Source organism: Parasteatoda tepidariorum, chromosome 8, assembly GCF_982258835.1.
Source record: "Parasteatoda tepidariorum strain Cologne lab strain chromosome 8, Ptep-v5.0, whole genome shotgun sequence".
Lineage (NCBI taxonomy): Eukaryota > Metazoa > Arthropoda > Arachnida > Araneae > Theridiidae > Parasteatoda > Parasteatoda tepidariorum.
The window spans coordinates 20,707,393-20,723,825 of NC_141762.1; the positions used below are offsets into that span (position 1 = coordinate 20,707,393).

At 30.6% G+C, this 16,433-nt stretch overlaps 1 protein-coding gene across 1 annotated transcript in view; it reads left to right on the top strand.

The window, feature by feature from the left end:
- Positions 1 to 6,742: 6,742 nt before the first annotated feature.
- Positions 6,743 to 16,433, top strand: part of LOC107438948 (protein rhomboid) — a 315,987-nt gene continuing 306,296 nt past the window's right edge. The window contains exon 1 of the mRNA XM_043042883.3: positions 6,743 to 7,005. The gene's annotated coding sequence lies outside the window, so the exon portion shown is untranslated. The remainder of the gene's footprint in view (positions 7,006 to 16,433) is intronic.

Genomic DNA, 16,433 nt, shown 5'->3' on the forward strand with positions numbered 1-16,433 from the left:
TTGCAAAGAGAGTAAAAAGATACGACGCAGAAGGATAGAACCAGCAACGTAGCAAAAACTTTGCTTTTAACATTTTAGCACTGAAATGAAAAGGAATTATGCATTAATAATGAATAAATATATGACCATTACTTTATTGTTTAGTTGTGATCTTATTCATTTATATTTACTAGTACGATTGGTTTAAAAAAATAAATTAGGATTTTAGAATGAATAAAATGTAATAATCGGGATTAATATGATGCTTTAAGGAAAAGAAAAGAATTTCAATTATATAATAAATAAAACAATGGTAATTCCAAAAAGTAGTAACTTAATTGTGGAATGCATGAAATCCACCATTTTCAGATTTTACTGTGCAATCAAATGCTGCCCAATAAACCACCATATTTTAAGATATTTGACTTTAAAATTCCTGCATCTATTATCTTCCATTGAAATAACAAGGAGAAACGAAAGGTTGAAAATACTCTCTCTCTCGATTCGCAATACAGTAGCGTGGTTTCATTTTGAGGGTAAATAATACAGTGATAAGCGCGCTTTATTATATTTCACCTCAATGCTGCTAACAAATGGAATTCATTGATAAAATTAAGCAAACTTGGGAAGGATATGGATAACTAGAAAAATCCGAGATATAAACCGAAACATTGTCTACTTTTTTAAAACATCAATTTTATTTTTAAATCATAGCGTTAGGATGCTCTTGAATATGCTCTTAATCGTTTGAGTTTTGGACTAAATTAAATAGCTTATAAAATATTTTATAAATATTTCCTGTAATTTATGAGTAATTTTGAAAAAAATATGAAGCATATTCTTTCATATGAAGCAGGTTTCAAATGAGCCACCAGTGCAAGAAATATAAAAAATTCTAAATTGTTCACTAAATTATCCGAAATTAATCTTTATTAACGAAATTAACCAAATTAGGTACATTTCATTTTAGATGACTTCGGTTGGTGTTTAATTTTACTGATAGATCAAAATTAAAATATCACAGTGATGAATATTCGATAGTGTAAAAATAATATTTGAATTGATAACTAAGCAGTGATGATCTCAGAAGGAGAAAGGAAAGGAATAAAATAAGTTAACCCTTTGACGGTTATGAACGAGTTCAGCTCGCAATCGAATCGTGCCTCATAATGCGCGCAAACGAGTTCCGCTCGGGAGCAAGATTTTGACCGTAATGGTTAGCATACCTGCCAACTTTTAATCCCTTCCATTATCATTTTTCCCAGTGGTATTAAAATGGAATTAAAACTTCAATTTTAAGCAAACAAATACGTTGTATTTGAGAAAACTGAAGTTAACAACCATGATAGTAACGCATATTAATATATGTGCTTAATTTTTGTAAGAATAGTGGTGATCAAAATCATCTAAAAATTAAGTTTATAAAAGAAAAAATAGTATATACTTACTACCACTTTAAATATGAAAATAAAATCTTCCGGAAAATCCGGAAGAGTTGGCAGGCATGGGTTAGTAACGAGCACTACTCGCGTAGTTCGCCATCATTATTCTGCATTGACCATGTTAAAAACGAAAAGTACGTAAAAACTGTTATTTATGTACTACGAATACTTTAAAAAATTTTTAAAACGCGTGAGGCGAGCTATCTACCGCATCCATAGATGCCAACTTGCTCCGCTTTGTAAAATAGTATTTCCTAGTGATAGCGAAAGTCAAGTTACTCTCAGCTTAGTATTTTTCCTTTTAAGTAATTTTTTCACCACTAAATATCAAAAACTATAAGTAACATATTAAATGCAACGTAAAAGCAACAATCTACTGGTTACTCTATTAAAAAGTATGCGTAACTGTCCTTCTCCAACGAAATTTACTACATAATTTGCTACCACTTTATTATAACAATTCCAGAAGACGGCAACGCCAGAGAAGGGTGACATTTTCGGAAGAACGGAGGTGGAAAACAGATGCCACTTTCGACTACTGTTTGCACGTAATACTGCGCGAATTAATGAAACGAAAACTGCTCATTTCCCTGACCGTCAAAGGGTTAACATATTTTAATTCAGTTCTCGTATATTGCGAATTCTATACAGCAATATTTGCAATACAGCATACTTTCTATTAAGTAATGAGAAAAGTAGCAATTTATTTTTTATCCATCTGAACTGGGCACTTGCACTTCAAGAAGAAGAAGACCTCCCATACCCCCACACGTGACCTATGACGTCGGAGCCAGCTAATCTTTATCTGTAAAATATCGAATTAAAGTTTAGCTAAGTTTCTCTACATAAGTTAGAATGTTAATTAACGATAAGTTAATTAAATACAGAATCGTATCGTTGAAATATAATTCTTTCTCGTCAACTTTCTGTTCTTAACTTAGATTTATTATTTGCTTATGCATTTTAGTGTAACCGTGACATATTTTTGTTTTGTGTACCTGGCAACTACGATTCATAATTAGTTTATGTTCTACGACACGTGGCTTTATGCCTGCCTTTGTGTTAAGTTCCTGTGTAAATATTTAGTGAAAGAATCGAAATATTTGAGAAAGATTCTTCGAGAAAGAATTCAGAATGTGTCACTTGCGAGAATTGATATTTGCCGGGCTTGGCTTGCTCGAAATAGAATGGAAAGAACAGTTGCTAACGTAAACAAATTCCACGTTTCAACAACCAATGAGGATCGAGATATCCACACTACGTCACTTGCAGGTATACCATTATCGCATTGCTCCTAGTTTGGAAAATAATTGTCTTTTGCTATCTTTTTCTTCCTAATTAACAATTTCTGAGATTTAATGCACTTTGTTTTGCTTTGGGTATGGAAAGAGACAACAATGGACAATGTAGATCAGTGAAAAGGACGAGGTACTTCTCGATATCTAAATTGTTAAGCGATTTTTAACTGTCATTTTTATCGTGATTGAAAATAGAACAAACAATTTTTGACATTTAAAGTTACAACTTTAATTTCATAAAAAAGCTGACTTTTGTATCTTTACCATTGATAATTAAAAAATAAAAAAATCAGCACAAGTAGGGGAGTTAAAAAGGTAGATAACCGTTCCGATATTATTAACAAGCATTACCTTCAGTATTGAGGCACAAAATAAAAAAATATATAGATTTCTGTATTTTTCATCATTCTGTGTGATGATACTTGTTTTTAATAAACAAACATTACAATATTATATTGAGACACAGAATATCGAAAAATATATATATATTTTCTGCATTTTTCATCATTATGTATTTCGTTATTCTGTGTGATGATACTTGTTTATTATTTACTAGGAGGCTTCGCCCCCTGCTCGCTTGCGCTCGCCAACCCCCGGAGCTGCTCTCGCAGTTCATTTCGGATTGCTTCGTAATCCGATGCTCGCTTTGCTCGCTCATTGGATACGTTCTTAACGTCTAGCTTTTGTATACTTTTTTGAACACTGAAGTTCCGAAAACTTTTCACTGTAGAAAATTCTAAACCTGTGCATTTCAATATTAATTTGAAATTGCAAACAGTTTACATATATTCTTAATCGCACTATTCTAAATTTCAGTTGTTGCGAAAAGTAACTGCTGTAAGTTTTATTTTAAAGTCTTTCCCACCAGAGGGCTAAAACCATGTGTTGTAAAACAATATGAAATAGTACTGAAAGTCGGATGTAAAGCATCAGCTTCGATTAAGATAATTTTGTGAGAGTTTTTTTGATAATTCGGTGAGAATTCACCCGATTAGACATATGATGCTCACTACGTGCTCTTGTGCGCCGAAGCCTATCAATTAAAACGTATTAGCGTTTTATATAATATGGATTAGCCATATGATGCTCACTACGTGCTCTTGCGCGCCGAAGCCCATCAATTAAAAATGAAAACTGTTGCCAACGCGAGAAAAGAAATATCATCGGTTTTATTGATACATACGTATTAGCGTCTTATATAATACTAGTTAAATTTAGTAGGAATAACACGATCTGTGATGTAGGCTATAGTATACCCAATTAAAACGTATTAGCGTTTTATATAACATGGATTAGCCATATGATGCTCACTACGTGCTCTTGCGCGCCGAAGCATATCAATTAAAAATGAAAACTGTTGCCAACGCGAGAAAAGAAATATCATCGGTTTTATTGATGCATATGTACGTATTAGCGTTTTATATAATACTAGGAGGCTTCGCCCCCTGCTCGCTGGCGCTCGCCAACCCCCGGAACTGCTTTCGCTGTTCATTTCTGATTGCTTCGCAATCCGATGCTCGCTTTGCTCGCTCATTGGATACGTTTTTAACGTCTAGCTTTTGTATACTTTTTTGAGCACTGAAGTTCCGAAAACTTTTCACTGTAGAAAATTCTAAACCAGTGCATTTCAATATTAATTTGAAATTGCAAACAGTTCACATATTTTTCTTAATCACACTATTCTAAATTTCAGTTGTTGAGAAAAGTAACTGTTGTAAGTTTTGCTTTAAAGTCTTTCCCACCAGAGGGCTAAAACCATGCGTTGTAAAACAATATGAAATAGTACTGAGCGCCGGATGTAAAGCATCGGCTTCGATGAAGATAATTTTGTGAGAATTTTTTTGATAATTCGGTGAGAATTCACCCGATTAGCCATATGATGCTCACTACGTGCTCTTGCGCGCCGAAGCCTATCAATTAAAACGTATTAGCATTTTATATAATATAGATTAGCCATATGATGCTCACTACGTGCTCTTGCGCGCCGAAGCCTATCAATTAAAAGCGAAAACTGTTGCCAACGTGAGAAAAGAAATATCATCGGTTTTATTGATACATACGTACGTATTAGCGTTTTATATAATACTAGGAGGCCCCGCCCCCTGCTCGCTAACGCTCGCCAACCCCGAGAATTGCTACGCAATCCTATGTTGTTCACGCCGTTAACCATGGCTCGCTGCGCTCGCTCGCCAATGAACACAATGTTCTAGCACAAAGACATAATATATTATCATCAAAGACATAGTATTTTATAATCAAAGACTATTGTACTTATGTAGAAGAATTCTACCAATGTTCTTATTGGCTTTTAAAAAAGTATATTAGCTATTTAGATTGTACATGGTGAAAAAATCAAAACATTAGCTAAATAAGAAACATATTAGCAAAACAAATTATCAAATATTGCTTCACTAATATTCTGCATTTTAAAGCGTGAAAATTCAATGCATAAATAAACGCGAAATATAAAAAAATTCAATGCATTCAATACAAACACTTAAACGTTTTTTAGACGTTTAGGTAGCTCCCAGTAGAAAAATATCAATTCAACAGCGGCCTTTTAAAGCATTCTCACTTCAATTAATTAATTAATTCCTATTGAAAGTTTAAATTAAATATTGTCATGTTTTTAGTGCATGAGTCTGAATTGAACAACCTGATAATGCTCACTCTGGTTATTGTTATCTGGTTGCTCACGACGTGCTCTTGCGCGCCGAATCCAATCAATTAAAAATGAAAACGGTTGCCAGCGCGAGAAAAAAAATATCATCGGTTTTATTGATACATACATACGTACGTATTAGCATTTTATATAATAAGATAGATAGATAGATTATAAACAAGTATTACCATCAATATTGAGAAACAGAATGAAGAAAAATCTGTATATTTTCTGTATTTTTCGTTGTTCTGTGTCTCGTCATTCTGCGTGATGATACTTGTTTATTGTAAACAAATATTACAATATTATATTGAGACACAGAATGCAGAAAAATATACGTATTTTCTGAATTTTTCGTCATTCTGTATCTAGTTATTCTGTGTGATGATACTTGTTTTTATAAACACGTATTACAATATTATATTGAGACACAGAATAAAGAAACCTTTTAGTACGAAAATTAGTTTTTTCGCCATTCTTAACGAGTATTACTATCAATATTGAGAAACAGAATGAAGGAAAGTCTATATATTTTCTGTATTTTTCGTCGTTCTGTGTCTCCTCATTCTGTGTGATGATACTTGTTTATACTTTATAGTACCAAATCGACTTTTGACTTTTTATTTTTTTAATTGTTTTTTTAAAGCTTTTTCCCACTCTATTACGATTATTGCTCCATAAAAAAGATAATTGTACTTTTTCCAAACATTGTTCGCTTGCTTGTATTTGAAATTATTGATGAAAAATGAGTCCCACGTTATTGATATGAGGCAATGATAAAAATTTATACTGTAAAAATCGATATTATATCGATTTACTGTAGTGGTTATTACTATTGTTATGATGGAAATGATAATGATAAATATATTAAATACATTTTTGTTTTTAAATTATTTAAATATTTTTTCACATTAATTCAAATTTATGCAACAAAGGGTACATAATGAGTAAATTCATGACGTAAAAAGTTTGTGCTATATCGATTTTTTACACCACAGATTTTATCGAGAATGCGAATTCATTTTCAAATTTCAGATGATTGCTCATTTCATTAACATACAAAGGAAAATATTTATTTAAGTGCGTTTTTAAAGCAATTAATAGATGGAAATCCAGGGTGCGTAAAAACACTTTTCAAATATCAGTTTTTCATTTAAGCATCCTGAAAAATCTTTAATGATTTAGAAACAATCTTTATATCTCCCGCACTTTCCTGTCTTTTTAAATTTCCGTCCACTTCCTCCAAACTTATATGATTTTTCCTAAGGGGAAAAAATCGATTAACTCATGTGGAGGGCGCTGTAGTCAACAGCGATGCGTTTGTAGAACCAAATTGAAGAGTAAAGACCCTTGTCCGAATATCGCGTTCAGTAGGACGCCATGTTACAGACAGACAAGACGTGCTTGGCTCGTCAAGTTCATCTCCTCCTCACTAACCAAACGTGCTTCGCTTGGTTGCCGCGGTTCCAGTTTTGTTTTTAATGCCGCTGTCAAAAAAACTCTTCCGTGTTTCTTTCAAAACTGCAGACGGTTTTATTGAGATACAAAGAATCGTTTTTTTAGAATAATATTGCGTTGCCAAATAAAAGTGGTTAAATTAGAAGATGTGAAAATTGTTTGAAAGGTAAGATAGAATAATTTTTCTTTTGTTTCTTTCGTTCTTTTTTTTTTTTTTTTTTTTTTTTTGGCACTGTTATTGACATGGCATCGGAAGGCTTGTCAACGCGTGAGTCACTAACTCGTGGGTTGTTCTATGCCTCCCACTTTGCGTAATGATTAAATTTGTTCTCCACCCTCATTTTTTTTTGCCGTTTTTCTTTTTATTTTTTTTCTAGCTGTTATTCATCTTCGTTGCAAAAATTAAAGAAAGTTAAATATATCAGTAATAATTTTTAATTGCTCTTTCATATTAAATTTGGAAAAATATTTAAGTTATTAAAAGACAAGAATCTATTAATACATTTATTTTGCCAATGGAACGTTACCCTGTCAATTTAACTTTTTAATTTTCTTTTAAGCGCAAAAATTAAGGTATATTTATTTTATTTATTAATTTTAAAATAATATAATTATTTTCTAGCAAATGCACTGTATTTTTTTCGTCTTATTTTTTAAATGGATTGAACAAATTTGGAAAACTATTCTTAAAATTCAGGAATATATTTATAAATTTTTGATTGCAGTGGAATATTATCCTGTAATATTTTTGTTATTTTCTAAATGCATTAAACTTTTTAATTTTCATTTAATTGGAAAAGTTATTGGATTTATTCTGAATTATTAATTTTAAATAACCAAATGATTTTCTAACAAATTGTACACTTAGTTTAATTTCGAAGTATGTCGGGTGAAAATGGATGAACTTATCGAATTTGCAAAATTCTCCTCTTAAACTTTTAGAAAAATTATCTCGGATGTGCATGCAGGCAAGAATGTAAGAGGACGATTAAAAAATCAAATATTCGAAAATTTTGCAGTTGTGTTTCATCAATAACTAAATAAGGTATAAAAAAATTATCTAGAAATGTATGTTTACGGTGGTTATTACGAAACACCCTGAATAAATATTTTACCATAGTATGCATTTTTAAATGAAAATTTTTATTCTTCCACTCTGGTTCTAAATATTTTCATAAATAGAGATTTTACTAAATTCACATCAACTTTGTTACGATTATTTTCTCTTACTTATTGATTTAGTGTACGTATACAATACTTAGCTAAAAGCAATTATTCTGAAATACTTGTCAAAAAAATTGTAGAAACCAATTTAATTTTCATGTGTTTCAATAAATAAATAAATTGATGATTCGTGGTCAAGTTTTGACGACATTTAAAGTTTCATGATAAATACCTTTATAATGAATGCGAAGTCAACATTTTTTTTCACCGTTTAATATGTTATGTATCTAAATATTTATGAAGAAATTGTCAATGGGATATAATGCATGAGCTATATTCTTTTGTTAAATAAAAAATCAAGAAGTTATTACGAGTTTAATATCCAACTCATAATTAAATACTTATTCAGGGGAAAAAAGGACAAGTAAAAAAGACTTGAAAAACCTACGTATATTATATTTTTGAATGGTCCGATTTTTCTAAGAGGTTCTTTATTCAAATTTTCTAAAAGTTAAATTTTTTTTAGGATTTTCATATTGTGTGATATAGGTGCAAGTTTATTCATCGCCCCAAATATTAAGCTCTAAATTTGCAATTAGCAATGTATGTCATATTTTCTATTCCATTAATTATACTATAAATAGGGGCCTATAAATTATGCAGAAATATTTTTAAATTTCTGCAACAAAATCATCTGGACAATGTGTGGATAATCTAGGAAATAGAGGAGAAAAAAAACTTAATTTAAGAAGAAATGCATTTTTCATTTTCCTTCTTATTTTAATTGTAATTTTTCAATCATTACTTTAAGAGTTGCGGTGGCTCAGGGCGTTCGTCTCACAATGAGGTGACCCAGGTTCGAATCCCAGAAGGAACTGATTGGTACGAACTCTACTTTATTAAGTGCAGTGCTGACTTAAAATATCCTCAGTGGATCACGGGTTACAATCCTCTTGCCATCGGGCTGACCATGAGATATTTTGATGGTTTTCCTCTCCATCCCTCCAGAGAAAATGGGAGTTAATTCCATCAAAAAGTCCTCCAAGAAGGCAAATTTATCCCAATACTTGACCCAATAGGAGCCGAGGTGGCTCAGGGGATAGAGTTAGCCTTCCTTAGGATCGAATCCCAGCGATAGCTGGTTGAAACGAATTCCACAACCGACTAGCCCCAACTAAAATGCAGACGTAAAATAATCTCAGCGGACGGATCATGGTTTAGAGTCCCCTTACCGTAAGGCTAACTACGATAAGTTTTCGTGGTTTTCCTCTCCATGTAACGCAAATGAGGGTTAGTTCCATGAAAAAGTTCTCTATGAAGGGAAATTTCTCCCAATACTTGATCTAGCAGTTCCCTTGTTTTCTGGATTAGGTTCAAAATTACAAGGTTAAGGAATTGAACATTGGTAGTTGTACATCCAAATTGGGTCAGCTGTTAAACGACGGTTATAAATACTTGATCCAGGAGTTCCCTTGTCTTTTGGATTGGGTTCAAAATTACAAGGCTAAGGAGTTGAGCATTGGTAGTCGTAAACTCAAAATCAACTTCAACGACGGTTATAAGAAAATTATTACAGTAAGAACCACGGTGGATCAAGGGATTGAGGTTTCGCCACTCAATGAGGTCACCCAGGTTTGAATGGCTGATGCGATGGCAAGTCTATACAACTTCTGTACCCAGCTCTATGATCATAGTACTGAAGTAAAATATATTCCTCAGTGTTAGACTTATCATGGGCTAGAGTCCCCATACCGTCATACCAACCGTGGGAGATTTTTGCGGTTTTCCTCTTCATGTAACGCAAATGCGGGTTAGTTCCATCAAAAAAGTCCTTCACGACTCCCTTCTCCCAATTATTGATCTAGGAGTTCTCTTGTCTTCTGGATTGGATTCCGAATTATAGTGCTACGGAAGTTAAACATTGATAGTCGTAAACTCAAATTCGGATTGGTTGTTTAATAACGGCTATAAAATAAAATAAAAATATTGCAGTAAAAATTTTAACTAAATTGTTTTATATACTCGCATTAAATATCACAGCGATTATTAAACTGAGGTTGCTCCAGAAGCTGTACCTCAAACGTTGTATTTGTTTTGTCAAAATTTGACAGTACGAAGATTCATCTCTTCTGACACTACTGTATTAGGCAGCATTGAACAGCACTTGCAGCATTACTTTCTGGAAACCTCTTTGACTTCTGAATTCTAGATTTGGAGTAGCTAATGTGTTATAAATTTTCAGTAATTGCTTTTCTGTGTCATACTTTAAAAATCTGTTTTGCAGTTAACTAAAAGCGTTACTCCCGAAAAGCTAACGAAATGTTACGTTTAGCTTAGCACTCTAATAGCTAACGTCGCTAAGCTCAATCCACTTATGAATAGTGAGGCTAAGTTTGATGAGGGTAGCACTTTCAAAGAACCATTCAAATAATTAGTTCTCTTTCTCGTAGCGAAATTTTAATGACACTTGCGACCATAAATAATTATTGAAAGTTTGTAAATTATGTAAAGTTCCATCTGATCACAATATTAAAAAAATTTTGTAGCATATAATAAATTAATATTACAATAAATTAATTAATAATAATAGCATTATTATAAATTAGTGATAACTATCTTTACTTAGAAATGTCATATAAAAATACAACGGAAAAAATTTAATTCTTGCAATTAATATTAAATTATAATACATTAAAACGTTTAACAATGTTTAAAAAATATTGTGATTGTAATATAATTCGATGCTTTAATAGTTATGATAAATTTAGTTAAGAAATTAGTGAAATAGTTTTAATCTTGTTTCCTAAACTAATCGTTAAAAGCAAAGTATTATTTTAGTAATGTAATCATTTTTCAATAATGAATAATATTTTGAATTGATTAAAAAAAATGACAAAAGATTTAAACGATGTTTTAGAAAATGTTTTAAGATGTTAAAAATTTGTTATGGTTAATGGTAAATATGGTTAATGAAAATTTTGACCACTTTCCAGCTAGCTAGAGTATTCAAATTTCAACAGGTGTCCCATGCTTGATAACAATATAAGTTACAATTGTTTCCTAATTATTGCAAGCAAAATTTATCTCCATTTTTTTGAAATTTCGACCACTTCTGACATTTGATTAAAAAGGAAAAAAGCAATTAAATAGAATAAAATTTTTAAAAAGTTTTTTAAAGAAGAAAATAATTTAGTTTTTAACGTACCTTAAAGGGAAAACGTAGAGTAATTTATTTTCCTATTTAACTACTATTAGCATCTACGTAAAATGTCTCCGCCTTCCGATGATAATGCATCCAACGTTTTTCGTTTTGGGGGTTATAAAAATTGAAATGTTTTCTCTTTTTAATATCTTGATCAAAATCGAATTATTTTTATTTTCAATTCACTTCAAAGTCTTCTTTTTTTAAATATTTTTACTTATTTAAGTATTAGTCTGTATTTTCGAGAATGTTTCCGTTATTTTTATTGTTATATTCATTTCTATAAAAATTTGAATTAATATTTGATTTAGGACTCTTCAAAAATTTGATAAGAATTTTTTGACGAAATGTTTTAAAAATTGATAAATCAAAATAACCTTCTTAGTTTATAATTGAAAAATTTTCTATTATCTCACATTATCAAAATTCTATTTCCTTCTTACTGTTTTATTTTTTATTTCGCTTGCAATTATTAACTACGGAATTGCAAATGGAATGTTTAGAATAGTTTACTTAACAGCTATGATTGCTCATGTTAAATGTTTCCACATTTTACATTGGAACATTTCTGATAAAGATATATTTGCTTATCATTGGTGCATTTCTTTCTTGATTAGAGTCAGAAATGAAATAGATGAAGAAAAAAAAAACGACTAAGTTAAAAAAAAAAAAGAACATTACGGTATAGGATTTAAGTAATCATCCGCGACTGCATATAATTTCGTTTTATTTCGTTCGTAAAGTTCGCTTTCGTTATTATTACAAATATACTTTTGAAAAAAATTAAAAGCTGTTAAAAGTTAAACACGATAGTTAGAAATTTAATTCGCAATTATGAAATTCGTTTATCCGAACATAATTCCCTGCAAGAAATATATTTATTTATAATTTTTTAATTATTTTATTTAATTGTAGTCTAAAATTTTTTGAATTGTAAAGGCATAAAATTTTTTACACCATTTCAAGGAATGTAACTTTTTTGGCAAAATATAAAATTTAAGCGAAATCGGTGGAATCGTCTCTGAAAAATCGAATTATGAATCAGTCCAATATTTAAAATTCGTCTTTACAGGAATTACTAATTAATTAGCTCTGCACTAATTAATTAACAAATTTAAGATTAGGTGATTGAACCATTAAATATTGAGTCTAGTACGAGAAAATACGCTCACTAGTTATTCAGGGTTTTTACTTATTTGTTTTGCATACCGAATGCCTGATATGACACGAAGAGCTAAAGGCGTATTTTAACACTCTTGAAAAATCATTAATAAAAAGTTTAGACCAGTGTTGAACCTTTTTACTATTTTATGTACTACGTTCAAAGTTTTCAGATAAATAAGTCTACGTACATACAATCGAAATTTAATATTATCAAAAAATTTACAATACACTTTCTTCTTCGTCTTCCATTTATTTATTTTTAAATCTGCCTTTGGCTACCTTGGCATCATATTGTGCCATGTATCTTTCCGGAGAAAGTTACTTGTTTTTGAAAGGATTTAAAATGTGGTAATGACGACAATGTAAATGCTTCTCACGTTCCGCTAAAAATAGATTTTTTTTTCTCGAGGAATTTAAAAAGCAAAAAACAATTCATGTTAAACGAGGTTGAACTAATATGAGTGCAGTTTAATGAGCAATTAAATTTAATTTTTACTCATTTTTAAAGAAATTACTAGATAAAAATATATAATCAATTGTTGTAGCATTGCTAATAAATTGTTGGTTACCTTTTTATATTTGACACAGCTCAAAATGCGTGTTTAAGAAAATGGACACAACTCAAAATGCATTTTTAAAAGAGGCCTCGAAACGCACGTTTAAGAAAATGAACACTGTTCAAAATGCATATTTAAGAAAATGGATACAGCTCAAAATGCCTGTTTAAGAAAAGGGATACAGCTCAAAATGTGTATTTACAAAAATAGACGTAGCTCAAAATGCATGGTAAGTAAAATGGACACAGTTCGAAATAGGTGTTTAAAAAAATGAACACAGATCGAAATACATGTTTAAGAAAAGGCACTCAGCTCAAAATGCTAGTTTAAGAAAATGGACACTGCTCTAAATGCATATTTAAGAAAATGGATACAGCTCAAAATGCATGTTTAAGAAAATGGATACAGCTCAAAATGTATGTTTAAGAAAATGGACACAGATCAAAATAACTATTTAAGAAAAGGGACACAGCTATTTAAGGAAATGAACATAGCATTTGATTCCGCTTTTCGAACTTCTTTTATAAAAATTGCTAATTTTCTTTTTCTCTTAAAGAATATACTAATGGAACCAAAGCAATTCGTAACGTGTTGTCGTCCATTTTGCCTAAATCTCTAAGTGCATATTTTTAAAAAAAACTATTCTTTTTTAATAGATTTTAAAAGTCAATGGTTATTTTCACAAGAGTGTCACGTGTCCTAGAAATTTATAATTGTGGAGCTGAATTTATGAATTTAAATTTTTAAAAACCACTGCAGAGGCATATCTGAATAATAAGGAATCACCTGAAAAGTTACATCTGTAATATGCCACACTGTCCCCTAAATCTGGGATTTGGTGACGTAATGATTAAGCTCAGTGTTCAAAGAAGTGCTAATACGAAATTTCTCATTTAATTGTTAAAATTGGGTTGAACATTAAAAAGGTGCATTTTTTTGATGTGTCCATTTCCTTAAACATGCATTTCGAGCTCTGTCCATTTTCCTGAACAAACAATTTGCCTGGAGTTTATTTTCTTAAACTCGCTTTTCTTTCACTTTCACATATTTTGTGCTGTATCCAGATTAAAATTTTCATTTATAAATTGCTGTTAACTGTCCACATTAGTTAATAGCTGGAAATAAAAAATTTTAAAAGAAAAATAATATTTTAAAATTTTTAATGGATAAATAAGATATAAAAATTTCATTCATTTCTAAATTTTATTATTTTTTTTTCCGATTAGTCATATTATTTTTTTAAAAAGTTTTATTGAATAAATAAGATATAAAAAATTTCCTTCATTTCAAAATTTATTTTTTTTCCGAATCGTCATCTTATTTTCTTAAAAAAATTTCTATAATTATGCGCAAACCCAAACGAGTTTAATCCACGAAGATCTATTGAAATCTAACAAAAATTTATGCCACAAATACATATCTTATTTAAGAATTTCAGTTGTTTAAATCCTTAATTCTTCAACAACATTACCATCGGTTTGAAAAATACTCAGAGCAAAGGCTACGTAAAAAAATTAAAAGAACCTTTATCTACTATAATTTATATCAATAACTTCTTCTTATTTCAATATTTTTTCAAAAATTTTATCTCACAAAATGATTGCAAATATGGAACAAGGTATCATGTTAGCCATTAGTTAATAGTGATATAATTTTTTTTTCCTAATGCCTACCTGGATAATGACCTAGGAGGTCATACAGGCACCTGAAGGGCAGATTTGTTGGCAACTCTTTCAGGCGCACCATATTAGGTGGACCAACGTTGCTCCCACAGCAAGGAAAGATAGTACAGAGAAGGAAAGAACATCCATACCTTGCCCGGGATTCGAACTCAGAACCTTTCTAATGCAAGGGCAGTTCCCTAACCCCTACACAGGCCGGTCGGCGTAGTGATATACATTCTTTTGTCTATTCTGCTTTATCTGTCCTTTCTTTTCTTCGTGCAAATTTAATAGTTTTTAGGTTCACTATTATTGACCTTATTGATCTCGTATGACTAACATTTTCTTTGTTTGTTTATTCAATTTTTTGTTAAATCAAAATATACTTCAAGGAAATCCAAAGTACTTCTTGGATCTACATATAGTTACAAAACTCAAATTGTGAAAACAAGGATTCTGTAAACCATTACATTAGTACATTGGCAAACCAACCATTAAATTGGTTACATTGGTTTGGAGTGTAACCCTTTTCTACAATGGGGTGATTTAGATTGATATTAACTAGTTTGTAAGAACTAATTTGTAATAGTTAACGTTTTTTTTATTTTGCACTCTCTTGTACGGATTGTAGATTATTATTATTATTATTATTGTGGTACCGTTTAAATATTAAGTAAGCATATTTTTTACTTTTTAACTCCCTCTACAAACTTTTTCCCATGCTTACGTAAGATAACAGAAATCCCTTTGTTTTTACTTTGACTTTTGCTGTAGAAATCTAGTTTTAAGAATTTTAGGATTAAGCTCAAAAGATTTTTATTTTTCATATTTAATTTTTCATTTAAAATTTGTAATTTTTCCAATGAAATTTTTTTTAATATTTGAGAAGTTTTTTATATTTTTTGAAACAATTTAAAGATAAGGGAATTTTAATGTCTTACGTAAGCATTGCCCTTTCTCCTTTTTTGTCATAAAAAATAAACAAATAACAAAACCCTAGCTCATTTAGGTGCTTAAGCAATATTTGAACGGTCCCTTTCACCATTTTCAAAAATTGTGAAAATATGCATCTAAACATCTTCTACTCAATCAAATATTTCACTTTCGCATATGCAACTTGAAATTTTATTCTTAAATAAAAATATCGTTCCCAAAATTTTACGCATTCATAAAAAGATTGATAAGGTCACAACTTTAATATTGAAAGAATAACAAACAGAGCCACAAACACCGATTTACTGGCGTAACTATTTCGCGTGATTGAATGATAACTAAGAATAGCTTTGATGCAATCTCTGATGAATTATTAAATTTTATGAGATTGAAAATAAAAATAACAATAATAACAAAAAGCCCGTTCGCAAGGTGAGTTACCCTTTTGTATCTTTTCCCCTGCATGGCATCTTTTGTCAAAGGGAAAAAAAATAGGGAAAAAACCTATCAAACTCCCTAATGTGAAATCAATGTTACCTTAGAAACGTGTATCAAACTGGAAAGGTAACAATTTGTATTTTATTAAATGAGTCTGTAATAAGCCTTTTTATTTCTACGGTGTGCATATCTGAGTGGGATGCGCGAGAACTTTCCCAACAACCAATCAATTCTTATTTTCAGATGATGATAACAAATCGTGTTAGGGCAGGGAAAAGTTTTATCTGAATTCAGCGTAGTAGAACGAAAAAAAGTGATTTTCGAATAAAGAGAATTACTGCGAAATAAAAAGTATTAACCTTTACGGCTGTCTTCTCCCAACGTTAAAGTGTATTCAAAGTTTTCGTTAAGTGTATTTTTTTCGCACAGAAATATAATGTAACTATAGCTTTCAAAGTTTATTTACTGAATCCAT